Below are 25568 nucleotides of genomic sequence, written 5' to 3'. Positions count from 1 at the left end.
TTCCTGGGAGGCTCTCCTTGTATTCCTGTCTCTGTGCTTTAAACCTTCACACATGCTATTTCCATATTAGATCAAGGTCCTGTGTTATATACTGTCCTAGTACTGTGAAAGTTTCCTTCAGACACTTCTTCTATGCCACGATATATATGTTCCTAAATACCTCATTCTGCAGCATTATGTGCTAAAAATAAGACAGCCTACGAAGAAAACAAGGTGGGGGGTCAACCACTCAAAACTTGTGCAGCATTTTAACCAGAGCAGTGAGAAAACAAAAAGTTGGTACCAGTTTAGTAAAACAGCAAGCTCTAATGGTAGGTATTAAAAATACTCAAGAAGAGTGAAATGCTACCAACATTTTAATTAGAGCAGAGGTGGCAGGTGCTGATATAACATAGAAGGAAGTGGAGCTCCAAACCAGGGGGGCTGCAGTAAGGTTGGGCACAAGAGGCAGGGTAACCTGGCATAAGCTGAAAGCAGCACAAAGCTGGTAGGGGCTCCTGGTGGAAGTGCTTGCTTTTAGGTCTTGTTAAATACAAATGAAAAGATTCTTCCTGCTGCTATACAGCAGAGCTGAGAGCTCTTTCCATTCTTGATAAAGGCTGTAATTCACCGGCTGTACTGAGTGCTCTTGTGAAGGAAAAAACCCTGTGAACCAATACAATTTTTGTGTTATGCTGACATCATTTTCCCATTTACTAATCGCTTAATTGATTTGCCTTCTAGAAGGAATTAATTTGCCTTCCAGAAACATAGGGAAAAAAAAAGGACTATATCACTATCTGTAATCCTAGACAAATTTGATTAAAGTCTCCTGTAAACTCCATAAGGTCAGTGATGGTAACTATTCTGACTTGTCATCCTCGCAGGCATTTGTTCAATGAGTGAATGACTTAGGTAAGACTTCTCCAAAGAAAATGGTGGGAGTAATATGAATATTAAATATGCTTCTTAAAAAATGGAACAATGAAAGTGACATAACCTTAAAGAAAGTTTAGGAAGTAGAAGACAAAATTACTCCCAGTCTTCTATTACAGTCACACTAAAACACTATTATTATTTTTACATGTCCTTTTATTAGGTCTCTATTGCTACATTACAAGTTACCCTAAAATTCAGTGGCTTAAAACAATGAGGATCATCTTAGTTTCTGAGGGCCAGGAATTTGGAAGTGGTTTAGCTAGGTGGTTCTAGCTCAGGGTCTCTCATGAGGTCAAGATGTCAGCTAGGGCTTCCATCATCCCAAGACTTGATACTGGGGCCGGAAGATCTATCTTAAGACAGCTCACTCACATGGCTGGCAAGCTGATGCTGTCTGTTGGCAGGAAGCACCTCAGTTCTTAGCACTGTGGAACTCCCCATAGGCCAGCATGAGGGTTTCATGCTTGAATATGAAAATTTAAGCTAGGTACATACATGTAAGATAACTCAACAACAGGTACAGTAAACAGTATGGGAAATGACTAATTTTTCTCTTATGATTTAATCTTCTATTCTGGCATTCTTTGACAATTACCATGATTGGATTATAGGTAAAGATTCTTTAAAACCTTTTCTTCTTTATTATATCTTAAGAGCAAATGGCCATTAATTTGCAAATATATTTTTTTTTCATGAAATCCTCTAATCAAATGCCACACATTTAAGGAGTTAGCTATTTGTTTAAAAAGGCCATTTTGAAAGAGAGAACTGTTCTCTTTATGCAAACCTCCTAATGAAATTCAACAGTGAATCTGATTTTATTTGCATTGACCCACCTCTGAGTTTAAGTTTTTTATGTTTAACATATGGGCTGTTTAGCCACCTTAACTTCTAATTCAAAGTCAACCAGTAACTAAACTGCATTTTAGCTAGAACTGCTATTTCTATAATTCTGGATAGACTAAAGAGTAATACAGATATGTGAGAAGCTTGCAGATTTGTCAAATAAGTTGAATTTGATGTATGGATGTTAGGTCATTACCACACTTAAAAGAAATTTCCATAGACTGCTGAAAATTCATAATTTTAGGAAATACCATGTAGCTTTTATATCTATTTATTACTTTTTTTCTCTATGCTTATACAGAGATGGTGACGTCTGTTTTTGTTACTTTGTCAAGTAAAACTGATCCCTTTAATCAAACACATGAGAAACTCATAGGCAATATTTTCTTGTATGATCAGCTTTAGTTTTTATTTTAGAACTAGGATTAGTAGGGGAAAGAAAGAAAATATTAAGTGATCTCTTTCACTGATGACTGGCAGGATTTAAACTGTTTAAGTTCTTCAAACTCTTTGTAAGTACAATATGCATCTAAAATCTTTATAATTTATAGTTTATAAGTATATATTAGCTTGTAACTCTTTTCACAAATAAGTAAACAGTTTTTAAAAATTCCCAAACACATTAATCATCCTAATGGATCTGAGACATACTATGCTTGATTCTTTTTGTTCCTTATTCTCCTGTACTCTAGTTTTATGACTTATTTTGTGTTCCTTTGAGGGTCTTTCTAAATTTTTTATATTCTCTTATTGATTTGGAAATAGAGCCTATATCAAGTACTTAAAGCACCCGGACAAATACTATAAGTAGAGGAACCTCTAATATGTTGTATCTCATAATATGGGCATTTTACATACCTTGATATTGTATAAGATTTGTTTTTATTTAGATTTTTGTGCTGTGATTGTACACATTGCCATTCGTAGGCTTGTAAATGGTTTACTGGCGTAGTGATCCATATAACTGAAAGTAGTGTGGGCCAGAATATATAGCTTGAACATTTGCTACAATAAAATGATCACAGAGTAGGACTCAGAGGCTTATTAGAAATATATCAGTACTTATTTCTTTTGTTGAACAAGTCTGCTTTCTTTTTCCGTAAAATAGATTAAATGAGGCCACTGTGAGGTAGAGTTTATAGAACCATATTTTCTGTGGTCCAGCACCTTTCCGAAAATGTTTGTAAAATAGATGTTTGATGTTATGTAACTTGAACAAAACAAGGTGCTTAGTTAAATGATAGTAATTTTTCTTGTTACTCTGCTGAAATAACATTCAAATATATTTGTGGGGGTAATCGCAGAGTCACCAGTCTGAATTATTCTTATCGTGTAATGGTTTCTGTATAATACATAGTCCTATTTGTTATTGTAATAGACTCATTTGAATGATGTTTACATTTTGATTACCTGGCGTCTTTTAAAATCATTTATCTCCCCTCTCCCTCTAGCAGAAACCCTTTAACAGAATTTATTCCTGGTCTCTGCTTTTGCCTTCCTTCTGTTCATACTTCATATTATATCTTCATGCTATATATTTAGGAATTGCCTTCCTAAAATACAGAGCTGGTCAGGCTACTCCCGTGCGGTAAACACCCCACTGGCTGCTCCCATTTCCTAAAGGCAGGGTTGATATTTCGCTGGTTTGCACTAGTTAGGTTGAACTGGCCATTTACAACTGGTATCTGTTCTGATTGGCTGGGGCTCATGTGCTGTGGAGTGAATTTCGGATTCCTTAGCAGTGTTTTCAGTGTTTTGGGGGATTAGAAGATCTCTGAATGAGTATTTATCTGCCTTAATTTCCCACCATTCTGTAATTATTTCAGAGGACCCTACTGTTTGGGCACCTTCCATAACGACGCTTTGACTTTCTGCCTCTGTTTTGGACATTTTCTGCTTTTTCCTTAATACGGTCATTCTCTGGTCTAATTAATGATTTTAAGATTATTCTTGAAGATTTAATTTAGGAGAAAATTCCTTGGTGAAACCTTTACTGACTACTCACCATCTAGTACTTTACTTGGTTACCTTCTCTTATGCTTTCCTGGTACCTGCCATACCTAAGATATCACACTTATTACTTTGTCCTATAATTATTGCTTACACATCTACCACCCCTTCTGGACTATGGGCCAGTCACAATGCTTACCACAGGTAGGCACTAAATAAATATTTAAGTGTATGGAAAGAAGTTAGATTTTTGAGTCAGAAAAACCTAAGTTCATATTCCAGGTCAGCTATTATACTTACTAGCAGTATGAGAGTGAACAAATTAATTTTGCATAGTCTCAGTTAACTACTAATTTGTATATGCAATGATAATATAGATGTGAGTTGAATATTAAGCAAGATACTGTGTACCATGCTTATTATATTACTTAGGATTTAGCTGTTCAATAAACATTCCAGTGTCCTAGTTAAATTTGGTTTAAAAGTATTGTTTTGCATTTCCTTTTCTCTTTGAACTTTAATTTATAACAAGAAAGCTGTTTTTATCTGAAAACATCTCTGTTCTACTGGTCTGTGATAAAACTAGATGATAAATTATATCATTCCTACTGCTAAGAAAAACCATTGTTTACACATTTCTACTAGCATTTTTTGGTTTGAAAGCTTTTTAGAAGGAAGGCTTCTTCACTCTTCGAAAGAAGCCCAGTAACTACTATAATGCCAGGCACAAGATGTTTGTGAATTAAGTATTTGTGGAAAGGAGCTGTGGTGGGAAAGAAAGACTATCTCCCCTTCCTTGTTCTGGGGGGAAAGTCACTTGATTTCCTGCTGGAGCAACAAATATGACAAAATCAAGAGAAGAGAAGACTAGAAGCGGATGGGGCCTCCCTCCATAGCTTTTCCTAGAGGACAGTCTAGGAGGGCAGAGATGGCCTCAGTGAAAGAGGCTGCAAGGACTCTAACACAGTTTAGGACATCAAATAAATGGGTGAGGAAGTAAGAGGTGGTTCTCTTTAAAGACATAAAGTTAAAAAAATTAGGAATCACCCTCTGAACTAATTCATCATGTCATAGGGATTAAGGCAAAATTTGAGTTGCCTTTTTACCAAAAACAATGAAGTCACTTATAAACTGCTTCTCCAGATAATTATTCTGTGTCAGGGAAAAGGGCATCAAGTTGTATAAAGGTGGTTTTCATATTTGAAAAAAATTTCTTTTGGAAGTAATCTATAATAATACTTTTTATATTAGGCCATTCTCAAGCAACTTTCTACTTTAAGGAGTAATTTGAGAAATGTGAGGATCTCTTTTGATTAACCCCAATTATGGCTAAAACCAAGTAGTTCAGAACACAAGGTCTTCACCTTAATTGGTCACGTTAATTACTGTGGAAAGAGCCAGGTTCTTGTGTTATCTCTTTTAAATGTCATAACAGTATTATTGTCACAGGATCCTTGGGGTGTCGCTTTTTCAGCCAGAAACCTCTGTGGCTGGTGGTACCTTTGCTGGAGTTTTGCTTAGGCCCTCTGAGCTAATAATTCCGCCCACTTGGCCTGGCTGGCTGCTTTCCGCTGGCTGCTCTCCGCTTGTGCTACTGTCCGGGATCCCATGCCTGCCAAGGATGAGACAGGCACCCATGCCTGCCAAGGGTCAGTGGCAAGGGGTGTGTGAAACGAGTGTGGGGTCTCACCACTGTGCACAGCCAGGTGTGCTGGCTGCAGCAGGTTAGGCAGCTCTAGGCGTTGGCTCTGTGTAAGGCTGTGGCTAGACCAGGCATACTGTAAGTGGCTTCCACTGTGGGCACCGGGGAATGCAGTGGCGCCTGGAAGCTTGGAGATGCCAGGAACTGCAAAGCCCCAAAGAGGGTGTCACAGCCCTGGGTTGGGGAGCCCCTAGGTCTGGGCTTCCTGAAGGGCTGCAGCTCTTCTCTCTTTCTTGTCGCCTGCAATGTGGCAAGCCCTGTTTCTGTTACAGCTCTTTCAGTCCCGCCACTTGGCAGGTCCTGGGTTCTTGTCTCGTGTCCAGGAAGAATGAGGTATGTGGACAACTGGAGGGTGAGCAAGGCAGAGAGGAGCTTCATTGAGTGACAGAACAGCTCTCAGGAGACCCAAAGTGGGTGGCTGCTTTCTGCAGGCAGGTCATCCCATTGAGTGTCCAGGTGTCAGCAGAGAGGATATCCATAGTGGGTAGCTCCTTTCCACAGGCAGGTCATCCTGGCAAGTGTCCAGCTCTCAGTGGAGAGGAGACCCCTAGTGGATAGCTCCTTTCCATAGGCAGGTCATTCCCCACAAGTCGAGAAGACCCTAAGTGGGTCGCTCCTTTCTGCCACTGGTAGTCCCACATCTGTGCAAGTCTGGCTGAGTCCGGGGCTGTTTTATGGGCTTAGAAGGGAAGAAGTGTGTGCTGATTGGTCCATGGACGGCCATAAGTGGGCCTGGAAAAAGCACAAGTTCTCACTGCCGTCCCACGGACTCTACCCGGAACTGGCAGCCCAGCCCCCAGGCTTTAGGCCATCTACCACCTGAAAGTGGGGTTTCACCAGGGATCCTCCCCTTTCTCTCCAAGAACTTGTCTGCCTTCCGCCATCAACATGTCATCCATAGCGCCCAGGCTGTTCGTACTGAGGGGTGCCTGCAGGTTTGCATGGAGCTGCCCTCAGCCCCACCCTGGCCTCCTTCCTGCACTTGTCGGTGCCCAAAGTCCAGAGGGGGCTGAGGCAGAGTAGGGGTGGCTGGCATGTCAGCTGCTGCCCGGAGCACACACACACACACCTGGTGGGACAGAGCCCAGGCTTGGCCATAACTTTGCTGCAAAATCAGAGCAGGCACTGGGAGTGGGGAGAGACCAGAGAGCAGGATCGGGCCCTTCCAGGCCTGTGGGAGAAGTGGGGCTTCCTGGGCCCCCGAGAGCACAGGGATGCCCAGGTCCGGAGGTGCGGCTGGGCAGCTGCAGCTGTGCCTGGGAGAGCAGGCTTCTGTCCTGCCAACTTGGTAGGGGGTGGGGCTCCCGCCTGTTCCTGGCCCTTGCTGGCTCTCTGGAGCCTGCAACGCCCGCCGCGCCTCCCCAGCTGCAGCCAGCGTCTTTGCAGTGGCTGCTCTAGATGGGCTGCTGTTGCCGTCATTATGAAATATGTATTATCACTCCCATTTTACTATGAATAAGTGATTTTTGGAAGTTTGAATTAGGATCTAACTCCAGTGCTCAAAATCTGACTCTTTAAAAAGCTGCACTAAAGTCAGTACTGATGAAGATGTTTTATAATTGCATTTATGGATTTAAATGGTTAAAACAACATCATAGATGCTTTCAAACGTTGTTTGGAAATGATGCTTTAGTTGGAATTAAAAAGGAAAAGGATCATACTATTAAGAGAACATTAAGAATTTTTGCTGATAGAATCACAGTGAGAAATTAGGAGGATCAGATTTGATAGGATATAGTGACTGGAAAGACTTCAAAGATTTCACCTATCTGTTTCAAAAGTGAAAGTAGATCCTAAAACTTGTTCTACTTTTATATGAGCAGCCTTTGAAATCCTTGGAAACTTAGTTTTCTAATTCTGTCCAAGAATATGAAACAGTGTCAGTTGACAGATCTGATGTATGTGTAATAGATAACTATTTCATCTGAATTGAAAGTTTGACCCAATATATAGCCACCTTCTTCAATTAGCTTCTATATCACTGCTGGAAATTCTTTTTGCAGTTTTCTTAGGTGAGCTCTCTGCTTCACCCTACAACTGAAGGCTTTGGAAATTATAGAGATTTTTGAAACTACTAAACCAGCTACTACTAGCACAAAAGGAGCAAATTCTGCAGGATTTAGCGATTTCCTTTTTATATAAACAGTGCTTTCTCTTTGATTCTGAGAAAGATTATTCCTTTTTTTTTTTTTGCTATTTGATTTTCAGTACATATATTCAACAAGCTTTCTTTTTCTTCTGTTTCTTTAGAGGTTGCTCTTTTTGCAGCCCTTGAAATTGCTTTAGCAATAGGCGTTTCTTTTATTTCCATGCATTGTTTGTGAAGGCCCACAACATGAATTTTATTTCTGTTGCTTGGGAGATACCACATGTTCTCATCACGTATTCTCTCATTTCTTTCAAAATGCCTTATTTCTGGCTTCTCCTCAATATTTAAAAACTTTTCCTTTGTGCATGCTGCTTGATGTTTTGAACCAGTGTGATTAGACATATTTGAGATGTTGAATGCGTGGTTTTATATAGAAAAGTTATCCTTTGCAAAAGAATAGCAAAACATAATTTTGCAGAATAACAAACGTGCTGAACTGAGGTAGCTGTTACATGTTTGAGATATGTGCTATTTGCGTTTTGCTAGGTGCAGTTTTGGTTCAGCTGGGTGCAGTTTCCTGCGTTTACCTAATGTTTCTCACAAACAGAATCACACATAAACAAATGTGAATTGTGCATTACGCTCAAATTGTTCTCTAACATATGAATTGTGTTGGAACAAATTGGTGTTTTCCAAACAAGTTTTATAACGGAACAGATTGTACTTGATAGGCTCTGTTAATTTTTAAAAGCCTGATCTGTAGTTCTAGGAAGTTTTCTTGAATTATTTTATGACACTTTTCTCCTGTCCATAGTTACATTTCTGAAACTTCTTTTGTTACGGTGTTAGCCCTTCTAAATATTAATAGCTATTATTTATTTTCTTTCCTGTATTAACCTTTTTGGTATTTTGTTCTAGTTTCTGAGATAGTTCTTCAACTTTACTTTCTATTCTAGCACATTTTCACTTACGCTCTCATATCAATTTTTCAGTTTCCAAGAGCTCTTTCTAGTGTTCTGAATGTTGTCCTCCTCTTATTTTATCCATGTAATCTTTTAGGATTTTACACGTTTCTTCAATTCCCTACACTGTCTCTGTTTCCTCCAGGTTCCTTTTGACTGAGTGTTGGCTATACTAGAGAATTGTTAGTCATTGTGAAAGGCGAAGCCGGCTGGGCTTCTGGGTGGGGTGGGGACTTGGAGAACTTTTCTGTCTAGCTAAAGGATTGTAAATGCACCAATCAGTGCTCTGTGTCTAGCTAAAGGTTTGTAAATGCACCAATCAGCACTCTGTAAAAACGCACCAATCAGCACTCTGTGTCTAGCTAAAGCTTTGTAAACGCACGAATCAGCACTCTGTAAAAATGGACCAATCAGTGCTCTGTGTCTAGCTAAAGGTTTGTAAATGCACCAATCAGCACTCCGTAAAAACGGACCAATCAGTACTCTGTAAAATGGACCAATCAGCGCTCTGTAAAATGGACCAATCAGCAGGATGTGGGCAGGGCCAAATAAGGGAATAAAAGCTGGCTACTCCAGCTAGCAGCAGCAACCAGCTCGGGTCCCCTTATCCAGTGTGGAAGGTTTGTTGTTTTGCTCTTCACGATAAATCTTGCTCCTGCTCACCCTTTGGGTCTGCACTACGTTTATGAGCTGAGCTGTAACACTCACCGCAAGGGTCCGCGGATTTATTCTTTAAGTCAGTGAGACCAACGACCCACCGGAAGGAACCAATTCCAGACACAATTGCTCAGTTATTCCGTTGGGTAAGATTGGGTCTGTCTTACACAGACTTACGTTGTCTGCACCTTGTGCTTTCTGAGTATTGAGTTTTTCACTGAGTATCAATGGTCTTTGGACTTTCTTTATGGCTTGCTCAGGTTTCAACTTGATGAATTACCATCTTTTTTCCAGCTTTGAAAAACTATTGAAGTTGACGTCTTTTATATTTATTCTTATGCGTTTAAAACTGGGTTCTCATCTCTTTAGTGGTGTGTAGGTAGAAATAAAGATAAATGAGTGTGTTCAGTGCACCATGTTTAGTCAGAAGTAGCTTTAAAAGGCTCTGTAATAAATTCCCTATGCGATTAATTCTCATGGCTTCTTGAAACTATCCAAAGCAAGACTCAGAAAAGAGCTATCGTTGCATATCTAGTGCTTAAATTTTGTAGACAGATGATTCTACAGGAGGACCTGACTTATTTGTACTTCCAGGCAGGGAAAGTTTTTATTGGAAAGTGAAAAGCATCCCAAAATAATTCTTGAAGAAACTAGTTTAGAATATAAAGTGACATGTAATACCTATTGCTATTAAGTGCAGACCAGTGCTTCTTGAATGCACTGTGTACCATATTGATGGTCTCAGTAAGCATGCTTTTTTAAAGAAAAGAGTCTTTCAGAAAACCAAGATAGCAAAAGTGAGAGAGATCTCTTGTATCATATATTGGTTACAGCGCAGTCCTATGATGCATCATGCTGTCTCGACTTTGTTGGGACTCTTGAATACAGCTTTTCCCTTTGCTGTTCTCCCTGCTGGAAGAGTTCTTCCATGACTAATCCCATCATCTCTTTTAGGTCTTTACTCAAAACTCATTTTCTCAGGGAGTCCTTCCTTGAAGGCTAGCTAAAATTTCATCCTCTCTGATCTTTCATATCCCTGCTTCTGTTATTTCATTTGTCTCCTGGGTACTTGTCCTTATCTCACATACTATATATGTACTTATTTGTCTTGTTTACTTTTTCAGCCCCAGTTGAATGTAAGTTTCAGGAAGACAGAGACTTTTGTCCATTTTGTTCATACTGAATCCCCTGTGCCTAGAACAGTTCCTGACACAAAATGGGTGCTCAATATGTATTTGTTGAATTTTTATTATTTTAGAAAAACTATTTCCAGTGATAACCAGTCTTTCAAGGGACTGAGGATTACTAAAACATGACAGCATCTGTTATGATAAGAGTGCAGAAGTATTTTTTGCTTTTCATAGTGGTGATGAGTATGACCTTATCAAGTCACATAACTCCTTTGCGCCTTGGTTTCCTCCTCTGTATAAATGGGAATAATAATGGTACCTAGATGAGGTGGTTATTGAAAGGATTAAATGAGGTAATATACATAACGTGTAGAATAGGGACTGACAAGTAGTAAGTCTAATCAAGTATTAGTAAACAAAACTTCTGCCTTTGTCTAGTATGTTTTAGTGGAGGAAGGAAGCCAATAAACATAGTAATTAAACATAGTAAAGTAGTAAATATAGTAACTAAGTAAATGGGAATGATTTCAGGCTGGAGAAGAATTGCCCCTGGGGTGGGAGTAGAGGATGAGGAGGAGCATAAGGGTTTCAGTGGTGTTGATAACGTTCTTAGTTTAGGGGGGGCACTTTGTGGGTGTTTGTTCTACCGTTATACTTCCTAACTTACATATATGTTGTTATATATGTTTATATAATGTAAATACTTCATTAAAAAAGTACTTTCTGTTCCAAGCATACCTCAGTGTTAAAACAGGTTAATCACTCATTTAATTTAGTTATCCTGATTAGGTAAGAAACTTGGTTTTAAAGAAAATCTCTTCATATAACATAACTGGTCTTCCCCTGCTGTCCCCCTCCCCCAATCTAATTTATTAAAGCCAAACTTTTTAGAATTAACTCTGTTTTTACTAACAATATGTATTTGAGGTATTCAGTTTTACGTGTTTGTGCAGCATTACCCTAATTTGGGTTACGTAATAGGTGATGGAACTTATGCTTTGTCACCAACATCATTTTAATGGCCTTTGCAAAACATCTTGTTTTATTCAAAATAATGCAACTGAATTTTTAAATATATGTAGTATTTAATTTGGGTAATGAAACAAAGGAATTCATTCCCTCTACACCAGACTAAATTAATCCTTTATGTTTTAACTTTACCTTCAAACCAATGCAAAATCATTAAGTAAAATTGAAGCATCTTCAATTAAGAGCATTTCTTATTAGAAACACACGTGTAATACTCTGATAAATCTGTATATTTTAGATGTAAATTGTCTGAAGGTGTCTAGCTATGATGACTAGAAGTAACATTTACTATTTTAAGGACAGGAGTCAGTTTTTTACTAAATTAATTGAACTGCGTATTTCTGGGGTGTCTAGAAATAGCCCACTTTTTGGTTCTGCTAGATTATTGAGTCATGCCCTGTAGCAAAGCCGACTGACTTGAGTTTGGATCTTGGCTCTGCCATTTGTTAAACATATGTCTCCTTGGGTAAGTTGTCTGACCACTCTCAGATTTGTTTGTGTTAATGAAAATAAGCTTTATTGCATCAAGTAATAAATACATATAAAGATATAAACAGTTATTTTCTTCCAGTTTTGATCAACTTAAAGTACGCATAACCGAAATCTACTGATAGTCTTAGTTTGAAAATTTTGGGTGTTCATTGTTAGGTTTGGTAGGTTATTCTGCTGTATTTATAACTTGTGCATTTTAAAAATTGACTTCAGTGCACTAATAGTCATGCATATGTTTATGCAAAAAAGAAGTTATATTAAGCAGAAACGAGGACTGGCTACTAAGTGCGCTGTTAGTATGCATTAAAACAAAATCCTTATGGTTGTATTAGCTTAACAAAGAACAGTTTGGGTCACAGAAACATATTCAAAAGAGAAGGTTAAAGGGAGACACTGGTATCTTGGAGGCAAACTACAGTTTGCTGAGATAACTTTACATGCACCTTTTAAATCAATGCTTAAAAAAAATAAGTTGGGTAGTTCCTAACTACTGAAAATGTAAATTCTAATTAGCTGCAAAATCTTTTTTCAATCTGTGAGAGTGTAGTTCAGAGCCTGGTGAAACAGGAGAGGAAAAACCAACCTGTTAGCATTTTGAAAACAAGAGTTTCATCGAAACAGGGGAGGTGAACTGTAACTTCTCATCCTGTAAAAAGATGGAAAACCTTTAAAGCCAAAAGCAGCAAGGATATGGCACTCTGTTCAGTTTCAGCCAAGCACTTACCTTACCAACTTTCTAGAGTGAATAATGACTTGATTTAGTCTCTTTATTCTGTTCTTACTCCACGTAGGCAGGGTTGATCTCTCCCCAACTCTTCACTGGGGCTCCTGGCTGTTCCCAGCTCCCTGGGTGTAGTCTGTGGATAGTGGCCCATGGTCACTCAGCAGCTGGCGGTACTGTGGGGGCATCACCAGGCTGTCAGAAGGCAAGCAGACATTCCTAGAATGTAGCCAAGTTGCTTTGTAAGACATACTCACCCTTCCCCATGAGTAGCCCAGCCAGGCCACGAGGACAGTGGTGGCATGGGGCCCTGTGAGGCGCAGAGGCCCAGGCTCCCTGTGCTCGGGCTCTGGGAGCACTGGCAAATATGATTGCCCTCACCTCGTGCCCACTGTAGGGTGTCACCCACACATTAGGCAGGTGGGCGGGCACAGAGGAGGCCATAAACTTCAAGCAGACTTTTTAACTTTAAAATGAAGAAAAGAATGGTACCTACTGTCTCAGAGCAGTAAAGATTAACTGGGGTATGAGTGTGCAGCAGTTTCCGTTTTCGAGTAGTCTGCCCCTCCTTTTTGCTATACATTGGGGTTGCCTTACAACATCTCACTTTAGTTCCATGACTTGTTAGTTACTTCTCGTTACTTAACCTCATTTGGGTTCTTAAGACTTAGTTCTGTTATTTGATAGCTTTATTCGTGTTTTGTTCAAAGTTCTCCTCTTCTGTCAAGTCGGACTAAGCTTGTGTCTCTAGCAGTTTGGAATCGACATGAGAGGACCTGGATTATTTCCATCTATATCTGTCCCCTGCCTGCTTTCCTGACTGAACAAGTCCCTGATGTGGGGCTGGGAGCGCAAAAGTGGGAAAGGACAGGGGTGTCCTTGCCAGGCAGCCCTCGGTGAGCTTGCAGTCCTCTCTTCTGTCAGCCATGGCGGATGTCCTATTTGTGATCGGTGGGATAGATATTGGCATGCAGTGGCCCCAACAGGCCCCACAGGTAAGGGGCTATGCCCCCTATAGCTCACTGGGGTCTCCTCAGCCCCGACATGATGTGGCCTCATCTCACAGTTGACCCTCAGCTGGTGGCTTCATGCCGCATTCTTCTGGATCCCCTCCAGAGCCATTTGCTTAAAGTCTCAATTCATTGGTGAGAAATAAGCGTATCATGGTTTATTTTTATTTCTCCTAATAACTGCTATTAATTGTGCTCAACTGAATCACCCTTTTACTCTGGTAGCAGGCTTCCTTACTAGCATGTCGACCCATTTCCATCGCTTTCCAGTTAATTTTGGTCATTTAAACAGTCACTTACCATTTTTTAAACATTCCGTTCTTTGCATTTTGAAATTTGACTCTCAAGTCAGAATCAAAGCTCTCTTCTCTGCCCACTCTTTCCCTGAAAAGGAAAAAAAGAACCCAGTCTGTTACTGGCACCTTGGAGTGGAGGCTGTTCTTGGCTCTCACATGCGTCCCTCCCTCTTGGCAGTAGCAGTGCGCTAGCATGGAGGTGGGAAGGAAGAACCGAGGGGCAGAGTCTCTGTGCCGACTGTTGCAGTGTCCCGCTTCTGTCACGGTTGCAGCTGCCGTCTGTCTGCTTCTAACGGACTGTCCATTGGCTCATTTCGTGAGGCTGCCATCCCACATGGTCTTTCTCGAAGAACACATTTGCTGGCTCTTTGCTGGCACCTTAGGGTGCCTGGCATTGGAGAGCTGACCTGATCTCTTCATTTCCCCGCTCCCTCCACAGTTAAATCACTTTTACTGTCTTGGTCTCCTTGTTGGGTAGAGGCTACTCTCCCATTCAAGGTTCTTGCAACTGCCTCAAGCCTAGCCACCTTCTGCAGTGTCCACTAGATCCACAGAAAACTCAGGTGTCTTTGCTATGCCAAACGGCTGCCCCAGTGTGTGTGGCCGCCCAGCTCCACCATCTCTTGCCTATATGGATTTCTGAGGTAATCTCATCCACTCCCAAGGAGACTTATTGCTAACCTAACAACTTTTCTTATGCCAGTATTATCTTATGCCCGACCCCTCCTGAGTTCCAAAACCGTATTTCCCACTGCCTAGAAAGGCCTATCAATGTTATACCCCAGAACCAGTTTACTCCCCTTAGCCTACAGCCTTATTCTGGCTAATGGCATCACCTTCCACCTGTTCACATAATCCAGAAACCTGTGAGTCATCCTGCCTCCCTTACCTCCCACAAGCCAGTTCGGTCAGTTCTATGTCCCAATGTCTTTGAATCCATCCCACTTTTCTGTCTCCCCTTTGCTCCTTGGTTTCAGCCCTCATTATTTCCTTCCTTTTACCCCCAGTTCCATCTCTTGTAGTCTTATACGTTGTGGTCAGAGTGACCTTGCCAAAACACAAATCCCATTGCATCATTTGCCTGCTTTAAATCCTATTGTGTGGACCTTCATTGCCCTCAGACTAAAGTCCAGTCTCCCATCACATGGCCTGTGAGGCCCCAGCCTGTCTTAACCTTTTTTCCTTTTACTGCCTTTCTCTTCACCTCCCACTGCTAAACCCCAACCTCCTATTCCCTAGCAACACTCAACTACTGAGAGGTGTCCAAACTCAGCATGCTGCTTCATGACCCTGGCTTTTGCCTGGCCCTTCCTTTTTCATGGAGTGTTCTCATTTTCTTTGTACCTTGTAGTCTAACTGGACAACTCCTATTTGTTTTTCAACACCCAGAGGGTAAGTCTTCTGCCCTCAGAAACACTCCCAGGCTGCTTTCTGCTAACCATCATTTTTTATATACACTCAAATTATACAAAATATCATGTGTCTTTCTCTCCTTGCCCCCTGCAACTGCCCCCAAGTCACTAAAAGCAAGGATTGTGTCTTACTCATCTTGATAACTGTGGTGCCAAGCCTAAAGTTCCTGGCCTTTCATGGGTGCTCACTGTTAAATAAATGTGAGTAAATCGATAAAGAAATGGCTGAAGAGCTAATGTATAGAAAGTTTTTAAATTCTAGTTTATATCTTTCTAGCTAAGATGTATTATGTTGAGCATTTCTTTTACAGTAGTTGGCGGCAGGTTTAAATGCTAAAAAGTGACACTCATTCTCATTGTAAATTTTTATTTCCCACTTCATTGGCCCCACTCAGCACTTTATTATTTTCATCACATTGTCTTCTTACCCTTATTTAATCATGGATAGGAGAATGTGGCAATGTCAGAATCACACTAAGATGATATGGAAGGAGATCCAAGGTGATGACCATCTAGAGTAAAAATCCTTGGGGTATATTGGGACACCACGGAAGTTCTTAAAGCGATGTGCTGCTAAAGCCATTTCTCCTATTCCTGGCCACAAGCCTTGGGGACGTGGCCTGCCTGCCTTCTTTACAAGTGAGCATCATTTTCTTCGATCCACTTGGACTTCCTCTAACTCGTCTTCTCACAGCTCTTGAGGGCTTTGCAAGGAACTGTCAGGGCTAATGAAAGGACAATTTGAAAACCTTCTTTAGGCACATTCACTAAGTAATGTGTCCGTCAACAGGTGTGGCTCTGTGTCTGTGGTGAGCCCCCTTCTCTGTCGGGACCTTGTCCCAGTGCCTGGAGAGCACCTTCTCAAACTGTAGACCTCACTGGCACTGGGACTGATCTGAGTGCCCCTGTCAGCCTGCCCAGCCTTAGAAAGGAAGCTGTGGAGGGCCAGTTCTCACCAAGAGCTCACCAGCTCCACTCTAGACTAGGCCCAGAAACCCTGCAGCCAGGCTGCCTGACTCATATGCAGATGGGTCTCTGGCTCTGGTTTCCACACAGCCTCCCAGCTTGTTTCTTCATCTGTAAAATGGGTGGTTTTCAATGAATACTGTGGCTCCGTTGAGATCAGCAGAAGGGCATTTCACTTTATGGTCCCTTTACTCTTCCAGCTCTAACATCTTACATACACACACACACACACACATGGATCTAGAATTTCTGGTGTGCACTTCTAGGGCACACTATATTGAATCAGCATTTGGTTCTATGCTCCATCCCACAGTTGATTAGGTAAACCCTGGACAAAGCACCTAATGCCTTTGAGCCTCCATTTCTAAACCTACAGAATAAGAAAATTAAATGATCTCCAAGGTCCATTTTGCTTTAAAATTCTGAATAGATCAGAGGGTTAAAGAAACCCTCAGACCCCATTTATGTCACAGAGCTGCTGCCCATGGAGGCCATCATGTGGAAGTGCGTCCCTTGATCGAAGCAGAGGCATTTATTATATAAATACACTGTGTCCCCAGCACACAGAGTCAACTTTGCCAATGTGTTAATGCTTACCTAGGCCTGCACTACATTAGACATTCTGGAGCTAGGTAATATCCTTAAATTTATCTTTACTGTTGTAAATACAACTGTGTAACTGAGCTTCATCTGATTGTTTTAGAGTCATGAAGAGACTGCCTCTATGACCCTAAGTGGCTCTGTATGCATAGAAAAATGGTTAGTCGGTTAGTCTAGTTCCTACCAGCTCTTTTAGGACTGCTTATCGTTGTTGTTTTCTTCTGGAATTTAACAGGAAAATTAGCTTAAAGTAACTAGTTATTTTTAAAAAGTGCTCAAAGCATCTATTTTTCATAGCTGTGCAAAAGTAAAAGAGAAATAATATTCATTTTTCACTTCATGCAAGAACCTCACTTGCATGAGGTTCTTGAAATAGAAAATCATAATCAGGACAACTTTTCACTTCTTCAGATGTTTTATATAGAATATCATTTGGCTTCTAAATCTGTGATTCCTTTTTTGTCTGTGGCTCCAGATTTTCATAATCTACCACTATTAAGCAGAAGTGGTAATTTATGAAGAAATTTGGGTTTGAAATGCTTATTATTTTCATGAAGATAAAAAGTAAAATAAGAATGTTAACCATTTGAGTCCTGTTGCTGAAGGGCATTGAGAGGAGTTGAGCCCCATCTCTCTCTCCCATTGCAGTAGTTCCTCTTAAAGTCTCCCTTACCATCTTAAAAAAAAAAAAAGAAAAGAAAAGGCATTGGGTCTTCTTAGCATTATAGATATTCTTTTGGAATTAGGAGTTATGCTAAATAAGGTGAAGACAGCCATGGGAAAACTAAAAATTGTTTCTAGAATTGTAACAATTTAAAAGTAATTATAAATGTTTAGAGAGAGAAAAATACAGAAAAAAATGTATTTACAGGGGTAAATACATGTGTTATATATAGGTGTATATAAATAAAAGATTATATTTAAATCTATTAGCATTTTGTTAGGACTTTTAAAATTCTCACACTTAAAGCAAGTATTTAATTTTTACAAATCTTTTAATGCTAATATGAGATTTAGGAATGATTAATCACCAACAAACTCAACAGTTCTAAGAACAGAGCAAAATTATAGTTAAAAAATTCAAGCCTAGTAATGCATTTTATATAATGATAGAACAATTAGTTATAAAATAGGCATTTTTAGGTCTCCTCAATGAATATATTTAAGTCCTTGCATTATATCTTTTAAAATAGTTTTTGTTCCCATTTTTCTTTTAGTTTAAAATGTTTTAAATCAAAATACTACATGTAGGCTTGGCGTGGTGACTCACGCCTATAATCTCAACACTTTGGAAGGCCAAGGTGGGAGGACTGCTTGAGCCCAGGAGTTCGAGATCAGCCTGGGCAACATGGCGAGACACTGTCTCTAATTAAAAAAAAAAAAAAAAAAAAAAAGTATAGGTGTCTAAAGTAGCCAAATTCGTAGAAATAGAAATCAGAGCGGCAGTTACTAGGGGCAGGAGAAGGGGGAAATGGGAAGTTATTTAATGGATAGGTTCAGATCTGCACATGAAAAAGTTCTGAAGATCTTTTTCACAATAGTAACAATATGCTTAACACTACTGAGCTATACATTTAAAAATGGTTAATGTAAATTTTATGTGTTTTTTACTACAATAAAAAATGATACATGAAAATATAAAGATTAGATAGAATTTTAAAAATATCAGTTTCTTCTTCTTTTCTTCCTCTTCTTCTTCCTCTTCTTCCTCTTCTTCCTCTTCTTCCTCTTCTTCTTCCTCTTCCTCTTCTTCTTCCTCTTCTTCTTCCTCTTCCTGTTCCTCCTCCTCCTCTTCTTCTTCCTCTTCTTCCTCCTCTTCCTCCTCCTCCTCCTCTTCTTCCTCTTCTTCTTCTTCTTCTTCTTTTTTTTCATTCTTCCCAGTCTGCTACTTAGGGGCAGTCATCTTTTCATTTTTTAAGATGTAAATTACATATAGTAAAGTTTGCCTTTTTAGTATACAGCAGTAGTGTTGTTTGTTTTGATTCAGGGCATACAGGCACAGGTTTGTAATATGGGTATGTTATGTGATGCTGAGTTTTGGGGTTCTAATAATCCCGTTGCCCAAGTGGTGAACATGGTACCTCATAGGTAGCCTTTCAGCGCTGGCTCCCCTCCCTCCCCACTTCTAGAGTCTCCAGTGTTTATTGTTCCCATCTTTGAGTTCTACATGTTTTGAAAAACAGTGGGCATACCACCACTACAGTTTAGATATGAGATAGTTCCATCACCCATAACAATCTCCCCTCCCTCCCCTACCCCAAGTTTCTGGGAACTTCTGATCTGGTTTTTGTCTCTATAGTTTTACCTTCTCTAGAATGTCTCATAAATGGAATCATATGGTTTGCAGTCTTTGAGTGTGGCTTCTTTCTCTTACCATAATATATTTGAGATTCATTCAGGTTGTTATTTGTATCAGTAGTTTGTTTCTTTGTATTGCTGAATATTATTCCATTGTCTAGATGTACCATGGTTTGTTTATCCTTTCTCCAGTTGAGTGACATTTGGTTTGTTTCCAGTTTGGGACTCTTAAGCATTACCAAATTTTTGTGGTAACATGTTTTCATTTCTCTTGGATAAATAACTTGAATTCGGATTACTGGTTTTTGTGGAAACTCTGTGTCTAACTTTATAAATAACTGCAAAACTGTTCTGCAAAGTGGTTGCACCATTTTGCCTTCCCACCATCAATATATGTGTTCCAATTTTTCTGCCTTTTCAGCATTTTGTATTTTCAGGTTTAAAATTTAAACTATATTTTAGCTATTCTGATAGGTGTGTAGTGGTATATCATTATGGTTTTAATTTGCATTTCTCTAACAATTAATGGTGTTCAGCATTTTTTCCAGGTGCTTATTTACCATCCATATATCTTTGATAAAGTGACTGTTCATGTCTTTTGCCCTTTTCTTTTAATGGGTTGTTTGTTTTCTTGCTATTGAGTTTTGAGTTCTTTATATATTCTGGATATAAGTCCTTTATCAGATATGTGACTTGTGGTACTTAATTCTGGTCAATAGTTTGTTTTCTCATTCTTGTAACATTATCTTTCAAAAAGCAAGTTTTTCATTATGGTAAAAGTCCATTTTATCCATTTTTTTTCTTCCATGGATTGTGCTTTTGGTGTCTTACCTAAGAAATCTGTACTGGTTCAAGGTTCAAAAGATTTATGTTTTCTTATAGAAGTTTTATAGGTTGGGATTTTACATTTAGGTCTATGATCCATTTTAAGTTAATATTTCATATGGTGTAAAGAATGAATTGGTTGTATTTTTTTTTTTTTTTTTGCAGTTGTTCCAGTACCATTTGCTGAAGACTCTTTTCTGAATTGCTTTACATATTTGTGGAAAATCGATTTGGGGTGTGTTTGTGTGTGTGTGTGTGGTGTGTGTGGTGTGTGTGTGTGTGTGTGTATCTTTGACCTGTGTTTTGTTCCGTTACTCTCTGTGTCTGTCATTTTACTAGTACCACACTGTGGTAATGCAAGTAGCTTTACAGAAAATCTTGAGATCTGGTAATGGGAGTTCAGCTTTGTTCTTTTTCAAAAATTGTTTCAATTATTCTAGTTTCTTAGCTTTTATATATAAATTTTAGAATCACTTTGTCATTTTCAATAAAATGTCTTGGAATTTTCATAGGGATTACACTGAACTTATATGGTAGCTGGGAAGTGTGGAATTGCTAGCTTAATGGTATTATCTTCTAATCCACACACATGGGGTATCTCACCATTTGTCAGGTGCTCTTTGATTTCTTTCAGCAATGTTTTATAGTTTTCAGCATAGAGATCTTCTACATATTTTCTTAGATTTATACCTATTTCATGTATTTTTTGTTTTTAAATTTCACTTTGTGTTCATTGCTGGTATATAGAAATATATTGATATTTGTACATTGAACTTCTAGCTTATAACCTCGAGAAACTTGTATCTTGTTAGTTCTAATAATTTATTTGTAGATTTTTGGGGGAGTGTCCACAAAGATAGTCATGTTATCTGTGAATAGAGATTTTTTTTTTTCTTTCTAGTCTGGATGACTTTTATTCTTTTTCTTGCCTTATTGCCTGGCTGTTACCTTCAGTATGAAGTTGAATAGGAATGCTGAGAGTAGACGCTTGTTTCCAGTCTTAGGGGGAAAGCATTCATTCTTTTACTGTTACATATGATGTCTGCTGAATGTTTTTTGTAGATGCCCCTTATCAGGTTGAGGAAGTTCCCTTCAATTCCTATTTTGCTTAAACTTTTTTTTCCTTTTTTAAAAATCATGAATGGATGGTGATTTTGTCAAATGCATTTTTCTGCATATAATGAGATTATCTTTATATATTTTTCTTTTTAGTCTGTTGATAGGGTGAATTACATTGATTTTTGAATGTTTACTTTGCATTCCCAGGATAAATGCCATTTGTTCATAATATATTACTCTTTGTATATATAGTTGGATTTGATTTGCTAAAATTTTGTTAAGAACTTTTGCATCTATGTTTATCAGAGCTATTAGTCTGTAGTTTTTCTTTTTTATAATGTCTTTATCTGGCTTTAGTGTTTAGGGAATGCTGGACTCAGAATGAGTTGTAAAGTAGTTTTTAAAAATTTTCTCTTTTTAGTTTTCTGGAAGAGTTTGTATAGAATTGATATTCTTTCTTTAAATATTTAGTGGAATTTACCAGTGAAACCATTTGAGCTTGAGGTTTTCTTTATAGAAAGAGTTTAAACTATAAATTCAATTTTGTAAATAGATACAGAACTATTCAAGTTATCTGTTTCTTCTCATGTGAGTTTTGGTAGTTTGTGTCTTTATAAGAATTTGTCCATTTTTGTTTAAATTGTTAAATTTATTGAAATAAATTTTGATATGCCTTGTTTTTATTTTCATTCAGTTCAGAATACTTCCTAATTTTCCTTTTGATTGCTTATTTGACCCATGGGTTACTTAGATGTGTGTATTTTTTCCCCAAGTATTTTTCAGATAAGCTCGTGTTATTGATTTCTAATTTAATTACATTGTAGTCAGAGAACATAATGATAAAATCGACCTTTTATCATTATAATGACCTTTATTCTTTATAATATTCTTTGCACTGCAGTCTACTTTGAGTAATATAGCCACCTCAGCTTTCTTTTATTGTTAACATGGCATATCTTCTTCCATATTCTTATTGTACCTATTTGTGTTTTTATATTTAAAGTATATGTCTTATAGGCAGTATAGTTGTATCTTGCTTTTTCATCCAAACTGGCAATATCTGCCTTTTAATTGAGGTGCTTAATTGAGACCATTTATATTTAATGTCATTATTGTTTTCTTTTCTTTTTCTTTTTTTTTTTTTTGAGACAGAGTCTTGCTCTGTTCCCCAGGCTGGAGTACAGTGGCGCAATCTTGACTCACTGCAACCTCTGCCTCCCAGGTTCAAGCAATTCTCCTGCCTCAGCCTCCCAAGTAGCTGGGATTACAGGCGTATGCCACATGCACAGCCAATTTTTGTGTTTTTAGTAGAGATGGGTTTTTACCATATTGGCCAGGCTGGTCTTGAACTCAAGTGACCCACCCACCTGGGCCTCCCAAAGTGCTGGGATTACAGGCATGAGCCACCACGCCCAGCCTAATGTGATTATTGATACAGTTGGTTTAAATCTGCTATCTTGGTATTCATTTTTTATTCTATTCTTTATTCCCCTTTTCTTCTTATTCTACTTTCTTTTAGATTATACATTTTCTTATGATTCCATTTTATCCTCCTGTGTTAGCTTATTAGATTTAGAGTTTATAGCATACATCTTTAACTTAGTGTACTCAGCAGTATACTTCCCTTCTCCCTTCTTAGCCGTTGTTCTATCTTTGTCATACATTTTACATCTACATATTGTAGTACACTCCCATACATTGTTATTTTTGTTTTAAACAGTCAATGATTATTACAGACAGAGCCTCAGTATGTTGCCCAGGCTGGCCTCAAACTCCTAGCTAGGCTCAAGTGGTTCTCCCACCTCAGCCTCTTGAGAAGCTGGGACTACAGGTATGTGGCACTGCACCTGGCAACAGTCAGTTATCTTAGATTTAAATAGGAAGGGGGAAAAGTTTTTGTATTTAACCATTCGTTATTATTTCTGGTGCTCTTCACTCTCTTGCATAGATCTAGTTTTTTCATCTGGTATCATTTTCCTTCTGTCTGAAGGAGTTACAGTGATGAATCCTTCCAGCTTTTGTATGTCTGAAAAAGTCTTAATTTCACCTTAAATTTCTGAAAGATGTTTTCACTGGGCATAGAATTACAGATTGACAGGGTTTTTTTTTTCTTTCAGTTAAAGATGTTGCTGCACTGTCTTCTGTCTAGCATTGTTTCCAACCAGAAGTTGGGTATCATTCTTATCTTTGTTGCTCTGTACATAACATTTTTTCTCTGGCTGCTTCTAAGATTTTATCACTGATAGTAAGCAATTTTATTATGATACACCTTGTAGACTTCTTCACAGTTCTCTTGTTTGGGGTTTGTTTAGCTTCTTGGATCTGTAGGTTATTGTTTTAGTAAAATGTGAGGAAAATTACTGTTATTTCTTAAAATGTTTTCTCTCCTTTCTTTTTTTTTTTTTCAGGGACTTCACTGCAGATATATTTGGTTGCTTGAAACTGTCCCATAGCTTATTGACACTTTGTTCTTTTTTTGATTTGTTCTTTTTCTTTCTTTCTTTTTTTTTTTTTTTTGACAGAGTCTCGCTCTGTGGCTCTGTGTCCCAGGCTGGAGTGCAGTGGTGCAATCTCGGCTCACTCCAACCTCTGCCTCCTGGGTTCAAGCAATTCTCCAGCCTCCCAGGTAGCTGGGATTACAGGTGCGTGCCACCACGCCCAGCTATTTTATATTTTTAGTAGAGATGGGGTTTCACCATATTGGCCAGGCTTGTCTCGAACTCCTGACCTAAAGAGATCCACCTGCCTCGGCCTCCCCAAGTGCTTGGATTACAGGCATGAGCCACCACACCTGGCTGATTTGTTCTTTTGATTCAACGTTTCTTCTGTGTTTTATTTTGGATAGTTTCTATTGCTCATATATCACTAATACTTCTTCTGCCCTGTCTAATCTACTGTTAATCTCATCTAGTGTATTTTCTTCTCAAATATTGTATTTTTCACCTTGATAATTTAATTTAGGTTTTCTTAAATTTCTCACACCTGTCCTTAATATGCTAATATTTTTCTCTACTTTCTTGAACATATGAAATATAGTTATAACTGTTTTTAATGTTCCTGTCTATAAATCATCTTTGTCATATCTGGGTCATTTTGATTAATTTTTCTCCTCATGAATGATATTTCCCTGCTTGTTTATATGCCTAGTACTTTTCATTGGATGCCAGACATTGTGAATTATTGGATGCTAGAGACTTTATTAAATATTCTTGAGCTTTGTTTTGAGAGAAAATTAAGTTACTTGGAAACAGTTTGACCTTTCAGGGCTTCCTTTTAAACTGCTTTATGTAGGACCAAAACACTCTTCAGTCTAGGACTCATTTTTCCCTTAAATTAGTTCTAGACTGAAGGGAATTAGAATTCTTCTAAGCATTCAGAAGGAGACTTAGGCAGCATACTTCTGAATATCTGATATCCCTTTTTACAGAGTTTTTTTTCATTTAGGCTGGTGGGTGGTAATACCAACTGGTGCCTACCCTATGTGATTGCTGAAAATTGTCTGCCTGCTTCTTTTGGGTGGTTCTTTCCCCAGCCTCGGGTAGTTTCCTCACATGCAGGTGTGCTAAGGGCTCTGCTGAAGCCTGGAAGCAGGAAGAACTGCTGCAGATCCCTATAAACCTTTCTTTTATTTTAAAGTGTTTAAAATTTATTTTATTTAAATTTTTTAATCAAAATACATGTACATACCCAAAAAGCAAATAGAATGAATAGAAAAAAATAGCAGTTCTCTTTTTTCACTCATCCAGTCGGTGCCTTAGATGCAGCCACTTTTAGTTGTTTTTTCTCATCTTTACCTCCACATTTCTGTGTAATATATGTATACTTACACTATTCTTGCTTTTTCCATTTTAGATGTTAGGTAATCAAGTTGTAGTAGATTAGGATTTAGCAGTTTTAAACCATTGCTGCCATACAATTTTTCTTCCTGTTACCTTCTCAATAAAGTTAACTTTTAAAAGGTAAATTCACAAAAAAATGAAAAAATAATATGGGTCATGTAAATTTTATTTATGAGTATTCCATGTTTTCTTCCTTGCTCTATTTTCAGTAAAACTGCCTTTGAGCTTATCTAATTGTTCCATTAGATCTATCATATACCTATCAGTAGCTCCCCTGCGCCCTGCAAATGCTTAGATGTGTTAGATAATCTGTGTGTTCATTAGCACGAAAGCTCCCCCTCCTGGAGTTCTCTATCTTCCCTTACCATTGCAGACCAGGTACAGACCAGCTGCAGCTTGGGCTTGACCAGCAGCAGTCCCCCTGAGATCTCCCTGCACTCCAGCCTGCTGATTCCCTTCCTTTCCTCCAGTATCTGAGTTCCTGGTTCCTATTTCCCATGCCTGCCTTGTTTCTTGATTTGCTCCTCCATTTTGGTGCCTGAAATATCTAAAAATGTTTTAATTCTACCTTTACACTCAAATGATGATTTGGCCAAGTAAACAATTCTGGATAAAAAAACTCTTTTCTCTCAGAATTTTAAAGACATTTTCTTCATCTTTTTCTGGCTGCCAGCAAAGTGGTTCTGTTGCTAGTCCCTGTGTTTGTAACTTGTTTCTTCCATTTGGAAGCTTTTAGTATTTTCTCTCTATGCCTAGTGATTAAGGTT

The 25568-nt window shown here is 38.6% G+C and overlaps 1 protein-coding gene and 1 long non-coding RNA gene across 5 annotated transcripts in view; one reads left to right on the top strand and one right to left on the bottom strand.

Annotated features, from left to right (window-relative positions):
- Nucleotides 1-25568, top strand: part of TSC22D1 (TSC22 domain family member 1) — a 147350-nt gene that overhangs the window by 114473 nt on the left and 7309 nt on the right.
- LOC129049515 (uncharacterized) overlaps nt 340-25568 on the bottom strand; it is a 29052-nt gene continuing 3823 nt past the window's right edge. Inside the window, exons 2-4 of the long non-coding RNA XR_008512652.2 lie at nt 13807-13890; nt 12500-12691; nt 340-645 (exon numbers count right to left, since the gene is read on the bottom strand). This is a non-coding gene — a long non-coding RNA (uncharacterized LOC129049515). The remainder of the gene's footprint in view (nt 646-12499; nt 12692-13806; nt 13891-25568) is intronic.

This window comes from Pongo abelii, chromosome 14 (assembly GCF_028885655.2).
Source record: "Pongo abelii isolate AG06213 chromosome 14, NHGRI_mPonAbe1-v2.0_pri, whole genome shotgun sequence".
NCBI lineage: Eukaryota > Metazoa > Chordata > Mammalia > Primates > Hominidae > Pongo > Pongo abelii.
Note: the sequence above shows the minus strand (reverse complement) of the source record. Positions and strands in the feature narration are given on the sequence as shown.